The 15,463-nt window shown below is 39.0% G+C and overlaps 1 protein-coding gene and 1 pseudogene across 6 annotated transcripts in view; both read right to left on the bottom strand.

The window, feature by feature from the left end:
- ipo11 (importin 11) overlaps positions 1-15,463 on the bottom strand; it is a 433,130-nt gene that overhangs the window by 198,165 nt on the left and 219,502 nt on the right. The gene's annotated exons all lie outside the window — the stretch shown is intronic.
- On the bottom strand, positions 1,820-7,549 carry LOC138759617 (small RNA 2'-O-methyltransferase-like; annotated as a pseudogene).

Below are 15,463 nucleotides of genomic sequence, written 5' to 3'. Positions count from 1 at the left end.
GCTGGCCACACAAACAGCCTCCTCCAAATGGGAGACAAAACCAACGGTTGGTGCTTCCTGGTGAACACCAGACCAAAGTTGAGTGTGCTGCCCCCGACCGCTCTTGAAACCCACACGAGAGCATGAGGCCCAATCCTGCTTGGCATACAAATGGCTCCGAAGGAAAACTTCCACAGAGCTCATCTACGGCGCACCGCTGTCGCTGCCAGGGGAGTTTCTCAGAGCAGACGCCGGGCCGGAAGTTGAGACCCCGACGCTTATCTCGGACCTCAGCAGCAAGCTCGCCTTATTAACACCCCCACCACGGCAAGCATTGGTTTACGTCCCCAAAGAGCTGGACGCAGCAGAGTTCGTTTTTGTCCAGCAAGGCCCGCACCCGGCCCCCCTGCCCAGCCCCCGTACAAGGTCCTCCAGTGATCGGGCAAAGCCTTTACTTTGGTCATGGGGGGCAGGGAAGAACTTTAACCGGTTAAAGCCAGCGAACGTGGACTTGAGCCAACCTGTGCAAATGACACAACCCAAATGAAGGGGTCAACTGCCCAAGTGGCGGGATGCGTAAGCCGGTTCTGGGGAGGGTTGTGTAGCTGTGCACATCTCTGTAAACAAACCGGCCCTGTTTGTATCACCGCATTGGCGGGGCAGCTGTGGAAGATTGCACCATCAGGGTTCACTTACTGTCTGGTGGCTTAGGCCATTGCTCGCATCCTGGGCCACATAATGCCACCGCTGCACAGAGTGGAACTCATGTTGGCCTTAAAGGAGCGCGTGCGCGAAATTCAAATAAACAGTTTTTCTTGAAACCCCACCATGTCTAGTGGTGCTTTCTATGTGCAGTAGCCACTACAATCCCTACTTTTTTTCTGATACATTTGCTAATTTCTTGCCATGTTCTAATTATATGTATTTCAATAGGGTTATCCATCTTTTTCTTTTGTGATTTGAAACTCTATTTATAACTTCCCCTCCTCCATTGAGTACATTCCCATTTGAACCCAAGACGGAGGTGGTGGGGTTATCCTCAGTGAAGAAGGCAGTGAGAAATCTAACCTGCGCAGCGAGGTAATATTTTTTGAAATCTGGATGTCTAAGTCCTCCCACTCCATAGACCCATGTCAGGTTTTTCCAGTGCGATTCTTGGTACATTATTATTCTATAGGAACTGCCTAATATGGTTGTTTAGTAGCTTTAAAAAGTTTTTAGATAATGGAATATGCAGGAATTGCAAAAGGTATTGCAGTCTTGGCATAACTTTCATTTTGACACAGTTAACCCTTCCCACCAAAGTAATCGGTAAGTCTCTCCATTTCTGTAGGTCTCTTTCTATCCTCCCAAGAAGAGGAACATAGTTTAGTTTGTACAGATTTTGTAAGTTATTGTTAGTTGCTATTCCAAGATATTTTATTCCAACAGTCCTTTATTTAAATTTACTTCCTTTTTGGTATTGTGACAGATTATGTTATAGTTTATATTGTATATAAATATGTTTGATAAGAGATAAATTGTGGCAGGTTTTTTTTAGTGTAGGTCACATACAAACACTTCTTGTACTGTGGATGAGATTATCAACTACCACGATCACCAGATCTTGGAACATGGGATGATAAACTTGAACTTGATCTACAATGATCCATCAATCTGCAGTGAAACAGCCCAATGAACAGCTTTGCCAGGTAACAGGTGTCCCCCTGCAGAAATCAGCAAACCAGACAGCTGGCAAATCAGTGAGGGGCTTGCCCAGATCTTTTCCTCAACATTCTTGTCCCATGAGCAAAGGTTTGTGTGCTTTGAGCTAAGCAAGTGTTTCAGCTCCTTCTATCGTTCAGTTTTCACTGTTCTCATCTTTGGCTGGATGCAAGACCATGGAACTGGTGTGACTGAGCTTCACTCGGTCGCTCACCTGCAGTATCTCCTGCAGGCACTGAAGGGAGCCACTGAGATGCCGGACTCTGGGAATGGTGAAGAGTGTGTGCAAGGGGATGTGGAGCCAGCTGCCGACTCCAGGTCCCTGCTGAGAAGTGGTGCTGAAGATGGCGGTGGCCTACAGCCTTCGTCAGCACCTTGCCTCCTGCCCCCAGTCAGTCTGCCAGCACTGCTGTCCATGAAACATTCCCTCACACACTCTGAGGCGAAGATCACCTCATTGAGGATAGTATCCTGCAAGATCTTCTGCTCTTTCAGACTTGGATAAACAACCTCATAAACCAGGTTATAGGGAGACTCAGATTTCTTCAGCTCTGTTTGGGCTGTCTGTGCATGCTCTCTTCAGAAGATGGCAATCTGAGTGCAAAATCCCAGTGCTTCTGCATCGTCTGATCCTACCCTCACTCTGGTGAACTCGACTGAGTAGTGGTATTTATGCCCATTGGTCAGACACCAAGCTTTAAACTCTGATCTACTCCATTCAAACATGTGGTCGAGTGTCTGAACTGCATTGTACCTGGAAGCAAGATGTTGAAGTCTGCACTGGGAGTTTTATTACAACCACTGCTGGATTGATATAACCAAACAACAAACCTAGAAACCTTACCAGTTAAGTGGCATCCAAGTGTTCAATTAATTCAACCACAGGAAACAAACTCACATCCACCATGCAAGGGTCTTTCACAGCAACAGACCCCTGGTACAGTCTGACAGTCAGTGGAGAGGGACGGGGTTGCACATAGTCACATGACAAGTTTTCCTTCAGAAGGTCCAGATCTCTATCAACTCCAATTAGAGTTTCAATGCAACTTCAAAACCTTAACCTGTGATTCTCCCTCCTTTACTGAAACCAAGCCCTCTGACACAAAAGGTTTGAAAACATCCATAACACCCATACCAGGTTTAAAACATCTGCTCTCCTTAAATTCAACTGTCTGAATACAAGCTTCTAATAAAATCACCTTCTCTCGTCTCTTCAACACTAAACAATTTGCAATAATATGAGCAGGTTTCTTACAAAAATGACATGTCCTTTCCTACCTTCATCTTTTCTCTTAACATTCTCTCCAGACTTAATTTCAGATTTACTAGTTTGCTCCACATTAACCCTCTGAAAAGGGTTACTATTCTAAAATTTGTTTTTGTGAATCAGGGCATATTCATCCGCTAACCTTGCTGTTTGCTGCCATGTCTGCATATCTTTCTCATCCAGGTATAATTTAATCTCATTTGGAACACACCTTTTAATTTCCTCAATTAATATCAATTCTCTCATCTGACAAAATCATTATTTATTCCTCTTGAGGCACACCAATGGTCAAAACATACAGATTTTACCAGAGCAAAATCCATACAAGACTGATTCCATGTTTTCACCAAACTCCTAATTTTTTTGTGTATATGCTTCTGGAACCAATTCATAAGCTTTCAATACTGCTTGTTTAACAGTATCATAATTTGCCACATGGTCTGTAGTCAAACTAGAGTATGCAGTTTGTGCTTTTCCCTTCAATACACTTTGGAGCAAAAGAGGCCATTTTTCTTTTGGGCCATCTTGAGCTCTCAGCAAACTTTTCAAAAAGCTGAAAATATGTATCTATATCTCCCTCATCAAAAGGTGGAACTAGATTTACCTCTCTACTAGCCAAAAACTTCTCCACAGAAGTTGCAACCTCAATTATCTTACTTCCTTCCACCTCAATTTTTAACTTCTATAATTGAAACCGTCTGTCTTTCAATTTTTTCCAAGCCATATTTTTATCTTTCATCATCCTCCCTCCTCCGTTTTTCAGCTTCTTCTGCTTCATATATCCTCCGATTTTCATCCTCCTCTGTTTTTAGCTTCTCCTCTTTGTTTTTCCACTTCGTCTGCCTCATATTGTTGACTCTGAGGGTGGAAGAATAACGAGAGAAATGGAACTTTCAATTGCAGAGACAATAATATGAGGCAGACGAAGTGGAAAAACAAAGAGGAGAAGCTAAAAACAGAGGAGGAGGATGACCTGTAATCAATCCAGACAGTTCAGGCTCTGAGTGCCTTTGCAAAAACTTTGAAGAATGCCCATAGGACTGCATAAGTAGGTGTTAATTGGATGTTCTGTCATCAGGGTTTTCCTGATAATCTCTTTCTTTCAGGTCACCATAGAGTTCCTTTTTGTTTCCCTTATTTCAAGTGAAACATTATGCAGCCAGTCCTCTCCTCTTTCATGGACCACAAGGGCTTTCACCAGGCTGAATTAAGAACTCACAACCTGTAATCTCCAACTCCAATTGCAATTCAACATATCAATCCTCCAGAAAATTTTCTAAGTCTTTCTGAAGAAATTTTCCCTCACCTATATATTTCACTATAATCCTCTGTATCTTCCTCATCCAATGCTTGACTTCAGTCAGTTTTAATGCCTTAGAAATAACCATCAGTTCCTCTTTTCTCTTACTCTGCAGCTCCACAGGTGATGGTTGTGACAAAATTGTACTAACATCCATTGCTGCTGTTTTCCACACACACACACACACACACACACACACACACAAGTTTTAAATTAGCTTGGAAAAACCAATTAACTAATAAATCACCAAAACTCCAAAAGTTTAAGATCACAAAACTCCAATTTTCAATCTGAAAAGACGAGTCCCCAAATGTTACAAGCCCAGAGGACCCCAAAACCCAGCAGCAATAGATATTTACCAAGACAAATGGTTAAACAAAAGTTTTCTTTTAATTATCTTTAAACATGAAAACAGGATCAAATTTTAACTTAGTACTATTAACTTAACCACCTTCTAATTCAAAGCGCACATGTATGTAATGTGTATATAAGTTCAGAAAAGTTCTTTGGTTCACAGTCCATAGGACTGCATAAGTAGGTGTTAATTGGATGTTCTGTCATTCACTAGTTGCAGGCAATTCTTATACTGTGCACAGAATTTAGCATTCATGAATCTTCACCAGGCTTTGGTGTTTGAAAGGTAAATGGTTACCACTCAGGAAGGTTCTTCTCGGTTTTCAGAAAGAGATGTGTTGCTCATTACTGATTCCTTCTGATCAGCCACTTCAGTGTCTTGCTGACGAAACTTGCCCCATCAGGGTTTTCCAGATGATAATCTCTTTCTTTCAGGTCACCACAGAGTTCCTTTTTGTTTCCCTTATTTCAAGTGAAACATTATGCAGCCAGTCCTCTCCTCTTTCATGGACCACAAGGGCTTTCACCAGGCTGAACTAAGAACTCACAACCTGTAATCAAAATGGAGTTTTTCCACATGTTCCAGTCCCCGCTGCTGCTGCTGAACTGTAGAACTCAATTCTCTTTCTCTCACTCAGAGGAAATCAAATGACCCTCTTGGAAGAGCACTCAGACAGACTGCGGCTCCAGACCTAATCTTCTGAGTTCGTTCATCTGTTGCTTTCCAAAACAATAATCCATTACTCCACAGAACATCCAATTAACACCTACTTGTGCAGTCCTTATGGGCATTCTTCAAAGTTTTTGTAAAGGCACTCAGAGCCTGAACTGTCTGGATTGGCATTTTAAATGAGATGTGTTTTGAAGTTTTTGTATGTGACCTACACTAAAAAAAACCTGCCATAATTTATCTCCTATAAAACATATCTATATACAATATAAAATATAACAATCTGTCACAGTATCTTCATATTCAAGTTTTGTTAATGGCAGTATCTCTTTTATCCATATTTATTTTGCAGTCAGCTATTCTTCCATATTTTTTGAGTGTAACTTGTAATTTTTCCAAAGATTTAGCTGGTTCTGATAGGTACAATAACACATCATCAACAAATAGATTGATTTTGAGTTCTTCTTGACCGACTTTGAAACCCTTTATATCTGAATCCCCTCTTATTATCGCTACCAGTTCAATTGTTAAAATAAAAAGCGCTGGGGACAAGGGGCATCCCTGTCTACTCAAGAGGAACAGTGTCGACAACTGAATATTTGTTATTATTTTAGCTTGTGGTTTATGGAATAACGTTTTTATCCAATTTAAAAATGTTCTACCTATACCAAATTTTTCCAGTGTTTTAATAAAAAGGGCCATTCCAAACAGTTGAATGCTTTATCTGTGTTGAAGGAGACTGTAATACTTGAATTTCATTCAGATTTAGCCATGTGTATTATATTAAATAATCTTCCTAGATAATTTGAGGAATGCCTTCTTTTAATAAATCCTGCTTGATCCTTATGTATCAGTTTTGGCAAGTATTGTCCTAACTTGTAAGCCAATGCTTTTTCACTAGTATCTTATCTTATCACTAGTATGATGAAGTTTTTTGTGGGTCCCTATTGTTTTTTGGTAACACTAATAATTGCGGTTGAGAATGACTCCAGGAGAGTCTGTGTTTCAACAGCTTGGTTCAGGACATCCATTAAAAGGGGCATTAATAATTCTCTGAATTGTCTATAAAACTCTGGTGTGATTTATTAGCCTGTAGGGTGTTCAGGGCCTTTTCAATTTCTTCCCTTGAGTATCTAATTCTATCCTTTCTGTCTCTTTCAGCCTTGGACGGTTGACATTCAGCAAAAATTCTTCCATTTCGTTCTCATCTCCTAGTAATTCTGATTTGTGTAGTTTCATGTAATATTGTCTAAAAGAGTCGTTAATTTCTTTTTGCTTTTATACTAGTGTCTGTTTTTGTTTTATAGCATTTATTATTCTTGATGACTCCTCTGTATTAATCTGCCAAGCTAAAACTTTGTGCACCCATTCACCCAATTCATAGTATTGTTGCTTTGTTTTTAATACAGCTTTTCTGTCTTGTATGTTTGTATTGTATTATATCTTAGCTTTTCAATTTCCAGTAATCTGCATTCTTCTGGTTGTCCTGATCTTTGATTTTTTTTCTAATTCTTTAATATACTTCTCCAAACTGTTTACTGCTTCTATATGTTCCCTCTAAGATTCTTTGTATAGGATGTAACTTGTCCTTTTAAATACGCTTTAAGCATGTCACATATCAGAAAACTTTTATCAGTAGACAGTATATTTGTTTCACATATTTCTTCCTGTCTCTTTATAAATTTGGAGAAGTTTGTTCTTTTAAGCAATGTAGTATTGAGATGCCATCCCTATACATTCTCTTGCTTTTCCATTGTTACTACAGTTAATATTAATGGAGAATGGTCTGATAGAAGCCTTGCTAGATATTCTGTTTTTATCACTCTACTTTTTAACAGGGCAGACATTAAAAATAAGTCAATCCTTGTATGTGAGCCGTGAACCTTGAGTAAAAAGTGTAGTCTCTCTCTGTGAGATTTAATTGCCTCCATACAGTGATAAGATTTAGATTTTTCACGTATGAAATTGTGTTTTTTGTTGCTCTCGCCCTCGTTATTGTTCTTGCCGAATGATCTTGTATTGGGTCCAAGCAGAAATGAAAGTCTACTCCATCTAATATATTTTGTCTTCCCTCTGTTGTTTTTAAGATGTCCTTCATAAAGGCTTCATCATCATAATTCATAAATTTCCATGCTTCTCCATAAATTTTACAGTGTGCCATTACATACCTTCCTGCTTGATCAATCGAGGTATCTTCTATTAACATTGGTGTATTTTTATTAATTAGAATGCCACCCCTTTTTCCTTTGAACCAAATGAAGACGATATTATTCATCCCGCCCATCCTCTTTTTAATTTATCATGTTCAAATTTGGTAAGATGTGCTTCTGCAAAAAGATTATATCCACTTTTAATTTCTTTAAGTATGCCAAGACCCTCTTCCTCTTCACTGTCCCACTTATCCCATTAATATTAAAACTAATAAACTTTAGTGTTTTATCCATACCATTTTTCACACAAATATTGTATAACAATAATATCTTCCCAATTTTCTAAATATTGTTAACATTTCCAACAAGAAACACACACACATCCCTAGCTCTGATGGTGACATTAACAATAGTATCCGGAAATCCACGAAAAAGCCCATGGGTTTTTTTTGAAGAAACCCTCCCTTTGGCACCAAATATAGACATTGAACACATCCTTGAATATTTTCCTCTATGGGCCTGGTAATATTCTTCCAATGACAGAGTTAACAAAATGGGTCTGTTCAGGATTCTGATGCTGGATTCACAAAAATGTGGACTGAGCATAATTAGACCCTCCAGTACTGGAGATGTTAGCTTGGGAGTGGCCACACCTCGAGAACCTCCCTTATCCTTCAAGGAATTGAGGATTTTAAGAAGCCTTCGTGGTATTTTTCCATTGTCTGGAGATGCATGCTATAAGTATTGACCATTCTGAAGGAAAGAAATTCAACTGCACTAATTCCAGTTGATTTTTTTAGGCTGCCCCACAGGGAAAGTCACCAGCAATACCTTCCTCAGCTTCCTTCTCCCAATGGCCAAAAAAGCTGCTCCGTGTGTGAATTTTCTCCATCCAGAGGCACACTGTACATGGAGTTCACCATACAATTGCAAGCAAATTTCAGGGAGTAGCTCGAACGACTGTATGCGTCCTTTTTTAATCTCACCAAAGCCTTTGAATTTATTGATCAAGAGGATTGTAGAATACCTTTCTTAAATTCAGCCAAACACAGAACTTTGTGAAATTTTGTGCTTGCTCTATAATTTCATGGAAAGTATGATTATTAGCCACTCCATCTGTAACAAAACCAAACCCAGGAAGACCAGAGGCCAACACTGCTCCAACATTTTCCTCAATCTTTCTCACTGTAACATTGCACTTCACCTCAAATTTCCCGTGACATTGGAGCTAATGAGAAACAGTTCAGCCCACAGTGACTGCACACTATAATCAAAGTGACCCAAAGCTCTGCAAACAAACTGCAGCATGCAAATTATTGCTCTGTGCAACTCTATGAACCAAGCGGGTAGGCTTATATTCAACATTCACCAAACAGATGTGCTTTACTAATTCCAACAATAAATCTTCAGCGAGACCCTGAAAAAAACAGACTAGATTCTACAACACAACATCCACCTGTATTGATGACGAAATTCACCTCTGGCTTCAATACACCAGCTCAGCCCTTAGTTGATTGCGAAAAAGGTGTTTGAAGATCGAGTCCTAGCACAACATTTTTGGTTTTCCAGGCTGCAATGATATCTGCCCTTACTTTTACTTCTGGGCCCTGAACTAGCCATGTCAAACATCAATTAATAAAATATTGATGAAGTGATTTATCTGGCATAATATTTTTGAACTAAGCAATGTAAACAGTCATTTGTTCTATGCCGAGTGGGATCCAGAATTAAGAATAAAATGTTTCAAGGGCACCAATTTTCATACTATAAAAAATTAACATAAAATTATACAGTCATAAAATTGTCAAGCTATTTTAAGTTGGTAGTCTTCTTTTCGACTATCGAATGAATTTAACCAATGCTATTAATTAACATCTTACATTACAGGAATAGACTAATCAAAAATTCCATGATGAATGTAACAAAAAATTCAGTTAGCAAATTGATAATATTTATTAAAATTCTGTTAATGGGCAATAATAACAAAAGCAATAAACAACCTGTGGAGAATCAAATCTACACTTTTGATTTCTACGTATAAAATATTCAAGGCACAAATAAATCTGCTGAAACAATACTTTCTATATTTTGGCATTGAAATATAAAAAACGTGAATTTTTAAGGCAATAAATATGAACATGGATAAATGTTTATTAAAATTTACTCCAGATTCCTTCGGGCAAATTTATAAATTTTTATAAAGTACGGTAACTAAATACATACAGTTTGTTATCATTAAGGAGCATTTTTTAAATTGAAATATTAATATTTTCACATATTTGTATTGAGCGATTTGTTATGTAATTCAGAGAATGGTCTCAGCAGCATCAACTATTGAGACCATCTACATAGTCTTCTATTTTGAAGTGAAATTCATTTATTAAAAATAATGCTTCCTACTTTTCAGAAGTGTATGACAAATGCAAACATCTACAGTAAATTAGTATATCTAAAGGCTTAAAATTTCTAATTATAAAAATGGTGATTCTGATTGTTATAAACAAAATAAATATGAAAATGTTTAAAAATAAATTAGACTTAAAAAATGTAAAATTGAACACACATCAAAACCATTGAAACATTTGGATTAGATTTTAGAAATTTAATTTTTAATTCAGTTCATGCTCTTAAATAGCACTGAATAAGATTAGTTTAATTAGTTCTAACAACAGTATACAGAACATTCCAAAATTTATCACCCAATTTTTGGTAGGAAACTGAGGTGGTTTGTTGCCAGCATCTGTGCACAAAATAAAAAAACAAATCCTTCTGATGTAGAATTTGAACAAAAATGTCAATTATATCATCTGTCTGCTTATTCACTTAGCCCTGCAATTGAAAATGAAAAGAAAATTCACAAAGCTTAAGTTGATATCCTATTTTTATCCAAAATACAAAATTGGGGCAGCAACAATAGTGCAATGCTATTACAGCACGTGACCAGAATTCAAATCTGAGAGGTTGTACAGGAGACCGTCAAAACCAAAGGCAGGAAACAGGGTGACTGTTAGGAGAGGGAAGGGGTATAGGCAATCAGTGCAGAGCATCCCTGTAGCAGTTCCCTACAACAATAAGTATAATATTTTGAATACTGTTGAGGGGCACAATCTACCAGACACAAGTCACAGTGGTCAAGTCTCTGGCACAGAGTCTGGCCCTTCGGCTAAGAAGGGAAGGGAGAGAATTGGAGAGCTATAGTGATTGGGAATTGAATAATTAGGCAATTTGATTGGAGGTTCTGTGAATAAGAACGAGACTCCCAGATTGTATTACTTCCCCGGTGCCAGGGTCCGGAAAGTCTCAGATCGAGTCCACAGCGTTCTGAAGGGGAGGGTGAGCAGCCAGCTGTCATGGTCCACATTGGTAGCAATGACAGATAGGAGAAGGGAGAGAATACAGGAAGTTTGGAAGGAAGTTGAAACTAAGGAACAAGGGTGGTAATCAGGGGACTACTACCTGTGCCTCATGTCATTGAGGGTAGAAATAGGAAGTTGTGGCAGATGAATGCATAGCTGAAGGTTTGGTGCAGGGGGCAGGGATTCACATTTTTGATCATTGGGATCTCTGCTGGGGAAGGTACGACCTGTACAAAAAGGACAGGCAGCACCTGAACTGGAGAGGGACCATTATTCTGGCAAGCAGGTTTATGAGAGCTGTTGGGGAGGGCTTCAACTGTTTTGGCAGGGGGATGGGAACCAAAATGTGAGGGTAGAGAATCAATCAGAAGGTAGAAAGGATGATGCAATGTGTTGTGAGTTTGTGATGAAGCAAAAATGAAGTCAGTTGGAGGGTTTGAAATGTGTCTATTTCACTGCAAGGAGTGTTAGGAATAAAGGAGATGAACTTAAGAGCATGGCTCAGTATGTGGAATTGCGATGTTGTGGCCGTAACAGAGACATGTCTGAAGCAAGGACAGGATCGGCTGATGCAGGTACCAGGGTTCAGATGTTTTAAAAGGGATAGGATGGGAGGTAAAAGAGAGGAGGGGTGAGTAGCATTAGTGGTCAGGATTTGTATCATAGCTGCAAAAAGGATGGATGGTGTGAAGGGAATGTCTGCTGAGTCAGTGTGGGTAAAAGTCAGAAATAGGAAGGAGAAATCACTGTCTTGGAATAGTCTGTGGGCTCCCAAATAGCCCTCGGTACACTGAGGAACAGATAAGCAAGCAGAATTTGGAATAAGTGCAGAAATAACAGGATTGTTGTTGTTATGGGAGACTTCAACTTCCAAATACAGTAAAATCCCCATTATCCAGCATTTATTCTTCTGGAAATTCAGAATAACAAGGAACTAAACAAATAAAAATTCAAATAAATAAGACTGCGTAAATGGATCCTCCAGGGGAGCACTGAGATTTTGTTGGATATATGCAGGTTTGCCCCGCTGAATGGGCAATGCCCTTCAATGCATGCACATTCTTTTCGCTGTGTGCAGTTGAGTCAGGATGTCAGCACAAAGAAAGTATGCCGAGGGCCTGACCAGGACACTAGCATGAAGGCAGTTTGGGTTGTTAGCCCGAGGGCAATGCGCCGAGGATCTGACTGGGACAGCAGGATGAAGAACCGGTCAATGCCGCTTGCTGCTGAGGAGACCTCCCAAAGTGTCTCCCTATCCCTTCCTTGTAAGAGTCTATACCTTTATTAATACTGCATATAGTAGTAAGGCTTTATCTATAAACTTGGGGTAGGGGGTCAATTATGACAGCGACACAATGGTTCTCAACCTTTTTCTTTCCACTCATGTATAACTTTAAGTATTCCCTATGCCATCGGTGCTCTGTGATTAGTAAAGGATTGCTTAATGTGGTATGTGGGTGGAAAGAAAAAGTTTGAAAATCACTGTTTTTAATCATACCTAATTGACTCGTTATGTGCACGGTCTCAGAACTCCAAAGGAAATAGCCCAATGACAATTTTTCTCAAGCACAATATTTCAGTTACAATTAGGTCTAGAGCAGTGATCCTTAACCTTCCCTTCCCACTCACATACCGCCTTACTAATCACAGAGACTGATGGCATAGGGATTACTTTAAGTGATATGTGAGTGGAAAGAAAAAAGTTGAGACCCACTGGGTTAGTGTAACACTAACAACAACAGAGACCGGGGTTCAAATTTAAATTTTGTAAGTTACAGGAGTTACTTGATAAAAGTGAACTTAACATAATTAAAGACTACAATATATTTTTTTTCCAATTACTTTACATTTTGCACTGTCCTTTGTCTTTTAAATGATGAATTCCTAATGCCAGTGCATTAGTTAGGCTTTGCAAGGGTTAGTCTCAGTCAATGGGAAAATTCCCATTTCTGACATCTGCAATCCCTGGAGGTACCAGATAATGGTAACTTTACTGTATTGAGTGGCACCTCCTTACTGCAAGAGAGGTAGAATTTGTCAATTAGAAGGATTCCTCACACAGTATGAGGCCCAGCCAACTAGAGGAGAGACCTACTGGATCTAGTAGTGGGTAGTGAACCTGGTCAGATGACAGACCTCTCAATGGGGGAGCATTTTCATGATAGTGACCATGACTCCCTGAGCTTTAGAAAAGCTATGGACAAGGACAAAATGGGAAAATGTTTAATTGGAGAAGGGCTAATTACAATGGGATGAGGCAGAGTAAATTGTGAACAGATGTTCTCAGGAGAAAGCACAGGAGTATTGTGGAGGATGTTTAGGGACCATATCCGCAATGTTTGTACCACTGAGACAAGGAAAGATGGTAGGAAAAGGGAACTGTGGTTGACAAAACAGGTGAGGCATCTAGTTAGGAGGAAGGAAGCAAGCATGCATTAGATTTAGGAAACAAAGAACAGGAAGGGCTCATGAGAACTATATGGTAGCCATGAAGGAGCTTAAGAAAGGACTTAAAAGATCTAAAAGGGGGTATGAGAAGGCCTTGGCAAATAGGATTAAGGAAAAGCCCAAAGCGTTGCATTCAAGTGTAAAGAACAAAAGAATGACTGCTTATGAATAAAGGCAGTTACATGTTCCTGGAGGTCATAAATAAATACTTTGCTTCAGCATTCACCAGAGAAGACGACCTTAATCAAGGTGAGGTCAAAATAAAACAACGGGAAAAGGATTAGTTGATTTTGCGTCAATATTAATTTTAGTAGTTGATAACTTGTTTTTTCCTTTCTACATGAATCTTCTTCCAAATGTTGAGCAGAGGGGGGGCGTGGCAAGATGGCGTAAGGAACAGACGTGCCTTCCAGTCCTCTCCTGACTCTAACTTATTGTTTTGTTTTTAAGTGCCCGTTAAAACTTTTTTAAAAAGTTTATAAATAGTATGAGGTGTTGAATTAATACCTAATGGTACATTTGTTAAAAAAAAAGTAAAAGGAAACATCAACAGATTGTTAAAAAATTATATTTTCTGAAATTATCTGAGCCTGCTTGTTTACAAAAAGCCACGACTCAGCGTGAAATTGATCCAGGAAAAGAAGTGAAGAATTTGGCCTTGGAGCTCCTCTCTGAATTCGTAAGTCTTTCTGAAGGTCGTTTTTAGCAGCCTTTAGAACAAAGGGCTGGCCGGATGCCAGTATTTCAAACAACGTCTACTGTTACTGAGACTTTGACTGCTGAATTAGCTGGGGCGCCACCAGTTGGAGAGTTAAAGAGTTGTTATTTGACTGCTATACCATCAGTTACAACAGCTCTTCCAGATACTGACGTAACGAAGCTTTTAAAGGAGGTTTGGATCAAAGATAACCCTGATCATCAGCCTCCTGACACTTCTGGGGGGGTCTGTGGCAGGGGCTCTTACATGCAGTCAAACTGCAAGAAAAGCTACTAAATTAAAAGAAGGGATAGAAGGTCCCCTGATTCCACAAGAACAGCAGGATCCCACCATGTCTGGATCTACTGATGTTGATATACTTTTCAAGAGTCTTGAACATAAGATATTTTCTTCAATGATGCATTTAGGTGATTCTATGATTAATCTTATTTCTAAGATTAATGCATTGGTGGATGTCAATACTCAACAGATGGCTGATTATGGAGCTTTGAAAGTCGAAACTATTGAAAGACTTGAGATGTGTGATCAAGGATTATCTGATGTACAAGATCAATTGCAAGATGTGAATAAAACAACTGAAACACTACAGATTCAGAATAAAAATTTAGCAAAAAAGGTTGATTATTTGGAGAACCAATCCAGACGGAATAATGTGAAAATTGTCGGCTTGCCAGAAGGCATACAAGGGCCAGATCCAAGAAAATTTTTTACTGAATGGATTCCACAAGTGTTGGGACAAGATAAGTTTCCTGAAAGTTTAATATTGGAACGGGCTCATAGAGCTTTGAGAAGGAGACCTTTTTCAGGACAGAATCCAAGACCTGTTTTGGTTCGTTGTTTAAATTACTGTGGTAGAGAGACTATTTTACGTATGGCTATTAGAAATGCACAGCAAAACAGATCTCCTTTGATGGTTCAGAGTAATCGTGTTTTCTTCTATCTGGATTTGAGTCAGGAAATTATGTTTCAACGACGTGAATTTAATTCTGTGAAAGAATTATTGTGGAAAAAAGGATATAAGGCAACATTTAGATACCCTGCAGTACTGAAGATTTTTCAGGATGGATATCAACCAAAGTTCTTTGATAATCCTAAAGAAGCTATGGATTTTGCTCAGTCTTTACCAATTAAGCAATTCCAGGAACGACGTAGTCCTCCACGGTCTCCAAAGAGGGCAGAGCTGCAAGAAGGGAATCTGATTTCTGGAAGAAATGGAAGAAATGGTGGTCGCAATGGCAAAGTTGATTAAAAAAAAATTTTTTTTTTAATTATTATTTTTTGTTGAGAAGGTTTTAAATAGTGATGGGAGTTGGGAGAGGGAACTGGGTGGGCACCAATTTCCAGAAGTCATCAGCTGCATGTGAGTTATCTCACACCCAATATTTTGGGGGAGTTACCGCATTAGGCGGTTTAAACAGGAGGAGGTAATTGTGACCACCGACCTGTTTTTTTTTTTCTTTTTAATTTTTGGGTCAGGGAGTGAAGCTTTTTTTATTATCTTTTTTAAATAATTAATT

The sequence above is a fragment of the Narcine bancroftii genome, chromosome 3 (assembly GCF_036971445.1).
Source record: "Narcine bancroftii isolate sNarBan1 chromosome 3, sNarBan1.hap1, whole genome shotgun sequence".
Classification (NCBI taxonomy): domain Eukaryota; kingdom Metazoa; phylum Chordata; class Chondrichthyes; order Torpediniformes; family Narcinidae; genus Narcine; species Narcine bancroftii.
Note: the sequence above shows the minus strand (reverse complement) of the source record. Positions and strands in the feature narration are given on the sequence as shown.